Source organism: Podarcis filfolensis, assembly GCF_964270895.1.
Source record: "Podarcis filfolensis genome assembly, chromosome: 14".
Taxonomy (NCBI): domain Eukaryota; kingdom Metazoa; phylum Chordata; class Lepidosauria; order Squamata; family Lacertidae; genus Podarcis; species Podarcis filfolensis.
The window spans coordinates 17,912,032-17,926,395 of record NC_139616.1 but is presented as its reverse complement, the minus strand read 5'-3'; the positions used below and the strand labels follow the sequence as shown (position 1 = coordinate 17,926,395).

The 14,364-nt window shown below is 46.1% G+C and overlaps 2 long non-coding RNA genes across 2 annotated transcripts in view; both read left to right on the top strand.

Moving 5' to 3' along the window:
* Positions 1 to 14,364, top strand: part of LOC310749805 — an 83,001-nt gene that overhangs the window by 41,160 nt on the left and 27,477 nt on the right. The window lies entirely within an intron of this gene.
* LOC310749821 lies at positions 1,250 to 5,872 on the top strand. Its single transcript, XR_014541821.1, has 3 exons — positions 1,250 to 1,432; positions 1,946 to 2,092; positions 5,505 to 5,872. It is a non-coding gene; the product is annotated as an uncharacterized lncRNA (long non-coding RNA).

The window sequence follows — 14,364 nt, the reverse complement described above, 5'->3', positions numbered from 1 at the left end:
TTTTAAAAGAGATGTGATCTGGACTTACCAAGGTCCCAAAATTTATAATGTTTGGGATTCATGTAGGGCCCACATTGTAGACTATTGGGATTTCATGCTTGTGAAAACAGAACAGCAAAAGCCACTTTGCTGTCTGTTCTGTCAACAGATCGAGATTTTCATAAGTTTGGGAATAAGTGTTGCAACTTGAATTCTTCTTTCAGTGCTTGGGAAATATGTTTTAGTGGGAGGTTAGACAAATCAATATCCCTGCTGTTTACTGAGTGTTTGGATCCAACTTAAAACTCCATGGGTTTCCCTGCATTGACTGAAAGTAGCTGAAATCAAAGAGTTCCATTTTTGGAATGTTATGAAATAAGACAACCATGGTACCCAGTATGGTGTTAGCAACCCTACGAACAACCAGTTCGAGATCTGCCTTGCTGTCACAGTAAATAACCAGCAAACCTTTCTCCATCCCATCCCATTCCTCCCGAGCCTTTTCAATTATTGGTGGGAGGCCTATTTACTCTTGACCTCATGCCTAGCGTTGTTGACATGAAATGAGATTTCCTACATCTGCACACACACAACCATATCTTGTTGTTAGGATCCCTGTCCTCAGTTGTGTGTGTCAGTGCAGAGTGCTGACCTTGGAAAGAAGAAAGCTGTTTTCAGTTCAGCGAGCGGGCAGGAGGAAGATGTAATTTTCTGTTGTGGCACCAAGGATGTAGAACACCCAAGATCTTCCTTTTCATTGGGCAGTGAAAACGTTTTTTGCAGCAGGCTTTGAGGGTGGCTTTTAATTTGATCACATTGTACCGTATTAGGGCTGCATTGAAAGGTGGGTGCAGAAATAAATGCTAATTCTGCTTTTGTACAATAGGTTAATTTCCAAACACACACAGAGAGACACTATCCACCTTTAAGACAAGCAAAAGTATCAGTATTCAAGGACACATTCCAGCCTGGAAAAATGTGTGAAGCCATTGGTGTAGATGTAGAAAAGGTGTGTTCTGGGGAGAGTCCCAAGGGCCAGACTGAGGGGAGAGTCCGCCCCAGGACTGAGGTTCCCCATCGCTGCCTCATATTGTTGATTTGTGCATTTGTAAAAAAAAATGTTGGATGTTTTGAATAGAATAGAGTTGATGCTTGGAAACGAACAATACCTTCTTACGACAGTTTCACAGCTCTCTGCATCCTTGAGTGGCTGCAGGGTGAGCTTATTTGAGTTAGAATCTCATTGCAGATCTGTATTATGTGCTTATTTTCAGATATTCATGGGTAGCAAAGAGGAACTCACGTTGCCATGGGCGTAGCCAGGGGGGCAGAGGGGCAGCTGATTAAGAATTGACACAGGGTGTTTTTTCAGATGTAACTCACTAGAACTCAGTTCCAGCAACTCTCAGATGGGCGCCATTGCCATTATAAGAGAACAAGAAAGGCACTGATGGTGAGCTCTGGCACCTCTTTTTCTAGAAAAATAGCACTGAATGGATGGATCTGTTAATTCGGTTCTCTCAGTTTCTACTTTTCCCAGCATTAAATTCAGTTATCCATATTTCTGTAGCGATTTATTACTTTGTAAAAATACATATGAGAATCAGTATTTTAGTGCAAATGTCTGGTACTAAACATATTTCTGTAGGCAGTTTTGACTATTGTACACATTTTTGCAAGCAATTTCCCCAATTATTCATTCAAGGCGTTTTTATATTGCTTCACCATTAGCATTTCTAATGGTATAGTGTGTTATATTTCACAAATATATTCATGGTTGTTCACAATTTCCCTTAATGTATAATTTTTTGAAAGCATTCGTTAGAGATCTGTATCTGAAAATTCTGATAACTGCACATTTTGAAGGAGGCCTGTGTTTCAGTTAATCCCCTTCCCCATTTGCTAATTTGGTAGATTCACCTTCAAATGTCAGCTGAATCAAATTTCCCCCTCTTTGTTACTCCAGATAGTATCTTCAGTTACAGTAGATCCACAGACATCTGTTCCCCCCTGAATTGTGAAATAAGAGACAAGCACTCTCGATAAACGACTGCCGGAACACCTTGAAACAAAGAACACCAGCCCTCGGTGCCAAAGGAAATGATGGAGAGATGTGAGATTTTGCGGAAGGGAGATGATGTGGGGAGATCATAAGCAAAGCCTTTATGAAATACAGTGGTACCTCTGGTTATGTACTTAATTTGTTCCGGAGGTCCGTTCTTAACCTGAAACTGTTCTTAACCTGAAGCACCACTTTAGCTAATGGGGCCTCCTGCTGCTGCTGCTGCACCGCCACCACATGATTTCTGTTCTCATCCTGAAGCAAAGTTCTTAACCCGAGGTACTATTTCTGGGTTAGCGGAGTCTGTAACCTGAAGCGTATGTAACCTGAAGCGTATGTAACCCGAGGTAGCACTGTAGCATTAATGTCGGAAGGCCTGGAAATATCCATGTGGAAGATGTTGCAGGCGGAGGAAACACTGTTCCTTGCCCGTCTGCGGCTTCATTTCATTCTGCTATTCATGCACTGCTCAACCAAGGACAGTGAAGTACTTCTCTAGTATAGCTGCAGTTGACCTCGCTCATTTACCCTGACATGAGCTACCCTCATGCCGTAAACCACAGGGTGCGCCATGCTTGTTTGAAGCCTCTTTCTCCTTCCCCTACCAAAGCAAGCTTCTTACATGAGAGCAGAGTGAGAGGGTGAAAACCAGCCTAGGGCCCCTGTTACTGAGGAATTCACCCAGCAACAGATATATTATTCCCCAGGTTCTGTGGCCTGATGGTAAGAGGGCCTGGTTTTGTCATCAGCTCAATCTCTCTTGTTCAAAAAGGGTTTCTCAGGAATGGAAACAACAGCCAGCTCCCCAACAAATGATAGCCGAGAGCTATGAAAAAGGGGGAAAGGGTTCTTTCCTCAAGCAGATGTGGCAGGTTCAGGGACAAACAAGCAGTAAAAGGTCAGGCCTCTTACACCACTGACAATTTTCTTCCTCCTCTCTCATATCTGGCACTGGGAGAGAGGGTCCATGCAAAGCAATGCAGCTCCCAGCCAATTTCTATCTCAATCATTATGAGGGTCTGACCTGGCTTTTGTTCAGCCACCCCCAATTATAAGGCTGCTGCGAGCTAGACTAAAGCTTATGCCATCTTGCAGTACTCCAGGTGAGACATTATGAGCTTGTGGGGTGGGAGGGGGGCAGGGAGAAGTTGTATATGGATTAGCGCCTGGTCTGGAGGAGTGCTTTATTCATTGCATTTATATTCTGCTTTTCCTCCAAGGCATTCAAGGTGGTGCACATGTTTCCTATGCTCCCCTTTGCAGACCCTCCAAGTGTCCCTATTTTCCAGGGACAGCCCCGGATTTAAAGAAGCTGTCCTGGTCTCTGATTTGATCCTGGAATGTCCCCCTTTTCCTTGCTGTTGTTGTTGTTTAGTCGTTTAGTCGTGTCTGACTCTTCGTGACCCCATGGACCAGAGCACGCCAGGCACTCCTGTCTTCCACTGCCTCCCGCAGCTTGGTCAAACTCAGGCTGGTAGCTTCAAGAACTCAGGCTGGTAGCTTCGAGAACACTGTCCAGCCATCTCATCCTCTGTCATCCCCTTCTCCTTGTGCCCTCAATCTTTCCCAACATCAGAGTCTTTTCCAGGGAGTCTTCTCTTCTCATGAGGTGGCCAAAGTATTGGAGCCTCAGCTCACGATCTGTCCTTCCAGTGAGAACTCAGGGCTGATTTCTTTAAGAATGGATAGGTTTGATCTTCTTGCAAACCCTTTTCCTTAAGACATCCCTATTTTCATCAGAGAAATGTTAGAAGGTACAGAGTTATGCAACCCCCAAGCCAAGGAGACAAGTAACTATACAGCCTTTAGAAGACATCTGAAGGCAGCAGAAGTTTCTTTAATGTTTAATGTTTTGCTGTGTTTTTACATATGTTGGAAGCCTCCCAGAGTGACTGGGGCAACCCAATCAGATGGGAAGGTTACAAATAAATTGTTGTTGTTGTTGTTGTTTTTATTATTATTGATGTCCCTATTTTCATCAGAGAAATGTTGGAGGGTGTGTCTCACTCTCCCCACAATAATTCTGTGAGGTAGGTCAGGCTGAGAGACTGTGGCTGGCCCTAGGTCTCCGAGTGAGCTTTGTGGCTGAATGGGGATTTGAACCTAACTCTCTAACCACTACACCACAAAGGCTATATAGCAGCTGTGAATATAAAGAACCTCCTTATACAACCACCTTAATTTCCAAAATGGGGGGAAACAGGAACCACACTAGGAGATTCAAGCTGGACTCCATCCCATGCTGACCTTGAGCAGAAGCAGACAAGGTGTGATGGAGCAAAGCAGGCCTCAGCTGCAGAACTTCAGAGAATACCAAGGAAGCAACTGGTTCTGCCGTCGGAGGCTGAACCGAGATCCTTTATTCTTGTGCATCCAGCCTACTTGTCCCAAATTTCTGCACCTCCTCAGGTGCAGTGTTAACTGGTAGCCATTGGTGGGGCAGAAAGCAGGGAGGTCAAGGATAGGTGGAGGAAGAGCCAAGGACACAGCAAGCTAATTCTAGTTTAGCTCCATCCTTCTCCCTGCTGAGTTCTGCAAGGGACTTAGGAGGAAGGAGTCGGCAGGCAGTGACAACCTGTGGGCAGGTTGTAAGCAAGAAGGCTGGTGGGTTGGGGGCTGGCTTAAGGCTAACTGAGCTTGGTGGGGCGCTGCCCCATTCACTCTAATGGGCCCAGCCTTCACTAAGGACTTGGAGCCTACTCAGGATTGTGACTCCTCATTGTCTCCTCATTGTCAGTCTCACTTGCTGACAAGCAGTCTAATGGGCTTGTGAAGTGTGGTGTGTTTTGTGGGGTTTGCGTTCTGCAGGGCAGGGTACAGCTTTAAGAGTCAGTGCCTCTGAAGGTCTCAGTTCAGCAGGGCTTGGCTCAAGGGTACAGCGGCCACTTGCCTTACTTTAACAAAGGCCACCTGGTCGCAATCTACCCCACTATGGTGAAATGTCTTGCATATTCCTGTTTAAATCATAGTAATTCTTTCCGAATGGCCACCGACAAATATAAATCAGTAAAGGCAAACTTATGCCAATGGGTGCCCTCTGTGCTTGATGGTACGTAAGATGCTAACCCTACCTGGCCAGCAAGCTCACCTAGGATGCTGCAGCCCGGATTGGTACCCAACACCTCGGCTTCTGGTGCTGCTGGTCCAACTAATATGGCTGGCTTTTCCTCATGTGGTTGAGAGCCAGTGTCTGAGCTGCTGCTCAAGATGAGCTCCTGAAGCACTTGTTCATTCCCAACCTATTGTTGGTAGATGCTGAGTTTTCAAAGCTTCCACGGCCAGGAGTAGCCAGGGCCTAATTTAAGAGCTGAGCCTTACTCAAAGAGCTTTGGTTCCTCATGCCGGAGTTTTATTTCTCCATAGATAATAGAGCAGATTCTTTGTTTGGCTGTAAGAAGCTGCAGCTGCCTTTTGACGCAATTCAACCCCAGTCTTTTTTTTTTTTTTTTTTTGCGTCCTTCAGTAAATCAAAACAGGCACTGAGAGTCTCCGTTCTCTTAGTGTAGAGAGCTGAGGGTAAAAGCTACAATGGATTCCATCTAGCCACCGTCAACAGCCTCTCCTCAAAACATGTGCTTAGAGGAGTCTTTGTCAACTTGGCACAACTCTGAGGTTGCGGACTGCAGCTGCCGCCAGCCCCAGCCTGCACGGGACACAGCCTGATTTACCACCCCAGGGCTCTAGCACTTCGTTTCCATCTGTTGCATGTGTAGTTGCAGTTTGACACTGAGCTGGTCTGATAATAGAAGCAGGAGACACAGTCTGCTCCTTGCTGGATCCAAAGCTGTGACTTGGGGGCTTGCCTGGAATCCAAATGGAGAAGCAAAATGTTGTGGGGTTCATGCTGTGAGCCCGCCCCCCTCCCCGGTCGTCAAGTTGTATAATGTATGTGTAAATAAAGCCATTCATGCGAAAGACACCACAGTCTCCTCTGACCCTCATTCCAAGGAAACTGAAAGCCGGGAATGTAAGAAAGTGAAATGCTTCTGGGAAATGAATTATAATGAGATGAAAAAGATGTTGAAATATACATTTGTAAAATAAAAAAGAAGCATTTCACTGACATTAATAGACAAGATAAAAAAATGTTTTTATATGCGACAACTGCAGCAAGAGTATTATTGGCACAGAAATGGAAGCAGGAAGAACTACCGACGAAAGAGGAATAGCAGACAAAATTAATGGGCTATGCAGAATTGGATAAGATGACAGGGAGAATTCGAAACCAGGAATTCTTAAAAGTGGAGTAAATATGTGAGTTATTCGAAAGACAATTGTAATCAATTGACTACTTGTAGGATTACAAGAGGTTTGGAAGGAGAACCATATGAAATATTGCAGAAAAGACTTATGAGAATGGATTTTAAGTTACTGATTATTAAAAGTAATAGTTATGATAACAAATGTAAGATTAAGAGAGGAGGTTTGAAAATCATAAGATGTGGTTGATGGAAGTCTCAGGCTAAAATAGCCAAAATGATGTATAAGATGAGATGAGATGATTTGTTCTGTTTGGAAAATATATGTAAAAACCAATAGATAGATATATAGATAGATAGACAGGAAGGAAACTGAAAGCCTGGAAAAAGTGCTTAGAATCCCTGGAGTCTCTTACCATGCAGAGATTGGAACAACGTGTAACAACAACAACAACGTCCAGCATTAAGGTGCACTCCAAACCTTCTCTGTGCTGAGTTGGGGTTGGGGGCTAGATTGTCCTGGGATGTCACATTATGGGGTTGGGCCTGACTTGGGCCTGGTACAGTGATTTCTCCTTAGCCCAGACTGCTGTTCATGGCACAACTGTGGATGCCCTGCCAAGCAACATTCATGGTGGAATCTTGTTGTTTAGTCGTTTAGTCGTGTCCGACTCTTTGTGACCCCATGGACCAGAGCACGCCGGGCACTCCTGTCTTCCACTGCCTCCCGCAGTTTGGTCAAACTCATGCTGGTGGCTTCGAAAACACTCTCCAACCATCTCGTCCTCTGTCGTCCCCTTCTCCTTGTACCCTCCATCTTTCCCAACATCAGGGTCTTTTCCAGGGAGTCTTCTCTTCTCATGAGGTGGCCAAAGTATTGGAGTCTCAGCTTCAGGATCTGTCCTTCCAGTGAGCACTCAGGGCTGATTTCCTTAAGAATGGATAGGTTTGATCTTCTTGCAGTCCATGGGACTCTCAAGAGTCTCCTCCAGACGGTGGAATCTACACACATATAAAAAAATTTGCGAAAATCCTTTTTTAAAAAAGTTTAGAAAAATATATTGAATTCGCCATAGCTCACCATCACCATCTAGTGTCACATTTGCATAATTCACTCTACAGCACACTTAAAACATTTAATTTGCAGCTGCGTAGCTGAGTCCTAAGTTTGGCTTGTGTGCCCTTACCTTAGCAACGCACCCTGTGTTGTTTTTGCTTTGCTTTGGCACCCGAGCCCTCAGTAGATGAGACAGTAATTAAAAAGCCCAAGGCAGTCCTAATCGTTACCACATGTAAGGGTCCAACTCCGCCGATCCGTCCATTAAAAGTTCTCCGTACCGTTTCACTGATGCATGCACTTTGAAGGTCAGAAGGGACCACTAGGCGCGTCAGGGCTTGCGCCTTGTGTAATGTAGGCAATTGAATTGCTTCCAATTGTTACAATATCAAGGCCACTAAATTGTGTTTGGCTAACAACGTGTCTGTTGGCTCAAGTCCTGTGAGTCAATAGCATCAGTGGGAGTTAGGGCAGCGTAAGCCGTGTTGTTAGAACAGGTGCACAAAACAATGAGCCACAGACTGGGATGAATTTGTCACAGAGGGAGATACATTCCTGGCCCTGTGGCAACCGATATTATACCACCAAAGGTCCCTTTCTTGCCTCTCTGATTGTCTGTCTCTAGTGCATCCATACTGCATTGCAAGCCGTGCTTTTCGTCAGAATCGTTTCCAGATGAGCGCAACCTGCGGGTCCTCCATTGTCACAGGATCGTTCTAGGAAGGCACCTCCTCATTCTTAATAGTTTCTAAGCCCACAAATGGCTTCATCAAATACAGTAGTTATTATTTTTAAGATAATGCTCCTTGGCTCAATTCCCTCCTCCTGGAATAGCAATGAGAAGGATAAGCATTAAGCACGAAGAAGGCTCCTCTAATGCTTTGCATCCTGTTCTTATAGCTATAAAATGGCAATGGGGAACCTTGGGCTTAGGGAACAGAATGAGGCCCCCTATGCCTCTTTGTCAAGCCCTTGGGACCTTTCCCATGCCACATACCTAGCAATAGGGGAGAAGTTCGATTCAGTTTGCTTTTAAGGACAAACTTACAGAATTTAGCCTTTTCCAAACTACACATGAGCCCAAACTCAGCCAGCCTTTGAAATCTGCGCTTCTCTGAATTTTACAAAGCTGCATAATGTATACACAAAATTCATGTGCTAGGGTAAAGTATACCCTCCAACATTTCTCTGAAGAAAATCGGGACATCCTAAGGAAAAGCAGGATATCCCAGGATCAAATCAGAAACTGGAACGGCTTCAGTAAATCCAGGGCTGTCCATGGAAAATAAGGACACTTGTAGGGTCTGGTATGAGTACATGAAAAACTCCTTAAGGAATGTTTCTTTGTGCAAAAATGTGCATATTAGCCAAAACTGCATACGAAAATGTGTATGTTAGGAGGAATTTGTATGAAAATGCTGAGGACTTAAAAAGAAGAAAAAGCATTCACAAACAGAGGTGGAGATTGGGATGAATTGAACTTGAAACTAGAATAGGGGCCTCATAAGAACTCTCAGCATCTTTATCAAGCTGCAGCTCACAGAATTATTTGGGGGAAGCTACGACTGTTTAAAGTGGTACCACAGTTATTTATGTGTATTGTGTGAATGTAGCCCTAGTCTTTGTTGTTTGGTCGTTGAGTCGTGTCCGACTCGTCACAACCCCATGGACCAGAGCACGCCAGGCACTCCTGTCTTCCACTGCCTCCCGCAGTTTGGTCAAACTCATGCTGGTAGCTTCGAAAACACTATCCAACCATTTCATCCTCTGTTGTCCCCTTCTGCTTGTGCCCTCCATCTTTCCCAACATCAGGGTCTTTTTCAGGGAGTCCTCTCTTCTCATGAGGTGGCCAAAGTCTTGGAACCTCAGCTTCGGGATCTGTCCTTCCAGTGAGCACTCAGGGCTGATTTCCTTAAGAATGGATAGGTTTTCTTGCAGTCCATGGGACTCTCAAGCGTCTCCTCCAACACCATAATTCAAAAGCATCAATTCTTCGGCGATCAGCCTTCTTTATGGTCCAGCTCTCACTTCCATACATCACTACTGGGAAAACCATAGCTTTAACTGTACAGACCTTTGTTGGCAAGGTGATGTCTCTGCTTTTTAAGATGCTGTCTAGGTTTGCCCTAGCCCTAGTCTAACCACCGCTAAAGCTTCGTGCAAGAATATCAGGATGAATACTCAGTAAACAGGTCATCTGGGAGAGCCCTTAGCCTACTGCACAGAGGTCACAGCCGCAGCTGTGTCTGAGTGTGCATGCATGTGCACTGTGGCACAGCACATGTGCATGGTTGCAGCCTCTGCATGGTGCCCCAACATCCTCTCCAGGTTGCAGATGTGGCCAGAAAGGTTGGTGACCCTTGACAGAAAAATATGGCAGATGGAACTGCTCTGCCTCCACCCACTATAAACAGAGAAATGTGTGGGAACTATGGCAACAGAAAGGGGAAACAACAAGAAGAAAAAAGGAGGAGACAGAGGTTGCTTCGGGGATTAGTCAAAAAGGGAGCAAGGGGCAGGGGATGTTCCTCCAAATTTCCCCCCACTACCCCATTCGCTTCCCCGGGTTTCAGTCAAATATATTAACATCTAAAGATACATAAAGGTATTTGAGACAGTTTTAAATTTCAAGTGCATCTCCCATTTTTCCATTTTTCTTGATTAGGGACAGGAAGAAATTTGATTCAGTTCACATTGAAAGGTGAAGCTATCCAAGTCACATTTTCTGAAAAATGTGAGACTTGAAATGCAGCCCTCCTTAGAAATTTGCACTTGTCTGAATTTTGTGGGGCTACCTTTGAAGGTGTCCCGGAAACTGCAGCTAATCCAGAATGCAGCAACTAGACTGGTGACTGGGAGTGGCTGCCAACACCATATAACACTGGTCCTGAAAGACCTCCATTGGCTCCCAGAATGTTTCTGAGCACAATTCAAAGTGTTGGTGCTGACCTTTAAAGCTCTAAACGGCCTCAGCCCAGTATACCCCCATCGTCCAGCCCAGACACTGAGGTCCAGCCCTGAGGGCCTTCTGGCAGTTCCCTCACTGCGAGAAGTGAAGCTACAGGGAACCAGGCAGAGGGCCTTCTCGGTAGTGGTGCCTGCCCTGTGGAATGCCTCCCACCAGATGTCAAAGAAATAAACAACTACAGTAATACCTAATGTTACATCCACTTCAGGTTGCATGTTTTCATCTTGCGTCACGCGGCAACCCGGAAGTACTGTAATGGGTTACTTTTTGCCACTCGCACATGTGCAGAAGCGCTAAATTGCGCTTTGCGCATGCGCAGAAGCACCAAATCGCACTATGCACCTGTGCAGATGCAGCGCTCTGAGTTGTGGGCTTTTCATGTTACGGATGGGCCTCCGGAATGGATCCCATCCATAACATGGGGTACCACTGTATCTGACTTTTAGAAGACATCTGAAGGCAGCCCTGTTTCAGGAAGTTTTTAATGTTTGATGTTTTATTGTGCTTTTAATTCTGTTGGGAGCTGCCCAGAGTGTCAGGGGAAACCCAGCCAGATGGGTGGAGTATAAATTTTATTATTATTATTATTATTATTATTATTATTATTATTATTTATTTTATCCAGCCAAATGAAAATGTGACTCTGGCCATTTGATTGGGCTCTGCTGACCCCTTAATTGTGGATGGGCAACTTCAAGGCCCCTCCTCAAGGCCTCTCTGTTCTGATGGCTCATACCTTCTGTTCCATAGGATACAGCCGGATCTTTTGAGAGCCAATATTCCCAATCCTGCTACCTCTGAACATGTGCTTTCCATGCAGAAAGACACTTGGGTTTGCCCTGTGCCGAAAGGGGTGGGCATGTGGGAGCAATGAGCGCATTTCATAGAGGGTGAGTTTGGAAAGCTCTTTTCAGATTTGCCCTGAAATCCAGAGCTGGCATGCAGCAGGGCTTTTAGCTGCACTTTCTCCTCCGTCCTTTTGCATTAACAACGTAGGAGAGAGAGGGAGGAGAGACAGAAATGGGAGCCAAGAGGGGTGCTGGAGGCAGAGGTGCTCGCCATCTCCCCTTCAGTTCCTCCTTTCTCCCTCTTCCCCCCTTTAAAAGGGAGAATGTCAGGGGTCTCTCGAGTTCCATTTACTGGCTGCTGGCCTGTCCATTTTCTCTCCCAGGCTCGAGTGGCTTATTATGCATTCCCAGCACCAGCCATCCAGGCACTCAATGCTCCTTTATAAGTGGAGTAAATACAAAAGAGATGGGGGCTGGCGGCATTGTGGTGCGGGGAGAAAAATCCAAGGATTGGATTTTATTTAATTATTTTTATTGACTGGTAAGTGGGACTGGAGTGCCTGTTCCCTCTTCGGAGGATGGTGCGAGGGAGATATCGCTGTGTGTATAGATCTTCACCACCATAGGTGATGGCTCATGGCTTTCAGAAGAGAAATCTGACCACTTAAGGTGAGCTCCATCATGTCCAGAGGACATCAGCTTTTGGAAATCAGCTGCCTGGGCAGGAGGGATGGGCTACTGTTTTCACATCCAGCTTGGGTATGGGGCTTCCTGGAGGTATCTGATTGGCTACTGTGGGAAGCACTAGGACCACAGCCACACCCAGTGGCATAGCGGGGGTTGCCAACACCCAGGGCTGTGCAGAGGGCAGGGGGTAAGAGGAAGGGAAATGGATGGAGTATGCATGCACATTCAACTGCCTAACAGCGTCTGTGTTACACAAGAGATCGCATCCACAGAAATAAGAAAAGAAGAGTTGTTCCATTGTCTGCAGAGGTCACATCCTGGTTCACATGGAGAAGCTGTTTTCAACAGAGCCTAGCAATGGAACTGTGCAGCTGTATTGAGTCAGCACCAGGTGTTGAAATTATGCACCCCTAACAATTTTGTGCCCAGGGAAACTGCCCCTGTGACCCCACCCCATGCCATGTCCACTGTCCACACCATATGTTTAAGCTCTGTGATGCTACTTTAAACAGTCACAGGTTCCACAAAGCATTCTGGCAGCAGTAGTTTGTTGAGGGTGACTATTTGAAGTGGTATCATTGTGCCTTCAATCCATGGTGTGACTGTGACCTAGATGGACCTTTGACCTGATCCATCAAGGTTCCTATCACAGAGTTGGTGCCTTGAAGATCATCTAGTTCAAGCAAGGGAACCTTGGGCCCTCCAGTTGTCGCTGAACTACAACCCCCATCACCTCATGTTTGCTAGGGCTGACGGGAGTTTGCAGTAGAGCAAAACTCCAGAAGTCCAAAGGTTTCCCCTTCCTGATCTAATTCAACCCAACTGTTCAACGCAGGACCACAATACAAAATGCAACTAAGCATAGCAGCCATTCAAGACTGCAGTGGCCATCACTTGGGAATGCAGCTCTGTAAAAGCCTTTCTTGAGGAAGCTGGTAAGAGTTTGGTCAGATAACTAGCTCTAAAATGCTAGACCCTCCAAGTGTCCCTATTTTCCTTTACATAAGCTGCCCTGGTTTCTGATGTGATCCTGGAATGTCCCCCTTTTCCTTAGGACGTCCCTATTTTCATCTTAGAAATACTGGAGGGTATGGAGTTATCCAAACCCCAAGCCATCTAAAGGCAGCCCTGCATAGGGAAGTTTTTCAATGTTTAATGTTTTATTATGTTTTTATATATGTTGGAAGGCGCCCAGAGTGGCTGTGGCAACCCAGTCAGATGGGTGGGGTATAAATAGTAACATTACTATTATGGATTAGTAAAGGTAAAGGGACCCCTGACCAATAGGTCCAGTCATGACCGACTCTGGGGTTGCGTAGCTCATCTCGCTTTATTGGCCGAGGGAGCCAGCGTTTGTCTGCAGACAGCTTCCGGGTCATGTGGCCAGCATGACTAAGCCGCTTCTGGCAAACCAGAGCGGTGCACGGAAACGCCGTTTACCTTCCCGCCGGGAAGTATTTATCTACTTGCACTTTGCTGTGCTTTCGAACTGCTAGGTTGGCAGGAGACTATTATGGATTAGGACGTCCCTATTTTCATGGGAGAAATATTGGAGGGTATGGCACGCTCTGTTCTCCAGAGTGGATACCAAGTGGGAAATTGGGTGTTTCTAGTTAGTTGCAGGTCCCTTCTGTGCAATAAATAAAAAATTTAATGTGCAGTTTGATGCCAGGTCTGGATGAGCCATCCCACTATATCTGAGTGAGGAGGTATAGCATAGCTGCCTTGACTAATGGTCATCACCACTAGTGGCTTTCTCCTGCATGAATTGGTCTGATCCTCTTGTAGTTGGAGTTGGTCTCTCATGACACAGGAGCCTTTGTGGAGGAAGATCTTTCGGTCCCTCTTAAGGGTGCCCGAACGACACAGACCACAGCCGTGCTTTGAGACAAATCCCGGGGAGACGCCTCGGCTGCGTCTGTTGCCTCGCATGTCCAATAAAGGGCAAAGGAGGAAGGGAATTGGCCATCAACGCTTGTGCCTTGCCGGGGCTCCGGGGGAAAGTGCTTTTCTTCACACAAGGCCAGCAATGAAATTAGAGGTAATTGTGAGGCCTGAAGATTCAATAAAACCCAGGGAGGATGTCAGGTGAGAGAAGGGGGCTGTGCAGCCATTTCTGTAAATTGAACAGATGTTCCCTGCCTGTGCCAATAATCAGTTACTGATGACGCTGTTAAACAAACAACACCGAGGCAGCCTCGGGTGCTCTGATGCTGATAGGGGACATCTGTTAGCACCACCTTTGAACTTTTTTTCGCGGCAAGGAGGGGGAGCCATGCAGGCTTCGCTCGCTCGAACTGGGTTTAATGAGGCCTGGCACCATTAAGTAAAGCTACCCAGCCGCTACCTCTGCTGGGGCTGGGGAGAGAGAAGGAGAAAAGGGCTGCCATTGTGGGGCTGGCGTCACACCTCTGTTGACACTCATCTGGGGCAGGAAAAGTTAAGGGCAGCCTCAGAGCGGTGGGGGAGGGGGGAGGAAAAGGGAGAGGCTGGAAATGGTGGGCCTTGCATGCTTGAAATGCATGAGACTCTTCTAGCCTCAGCTTCCCAAAGAGAAGGATGTTGCCAGCGAGAGCAGCAGGTGTTTCCGGTTAAGGTGCAAAGAGCCGAGGGGAGTTTGGAAA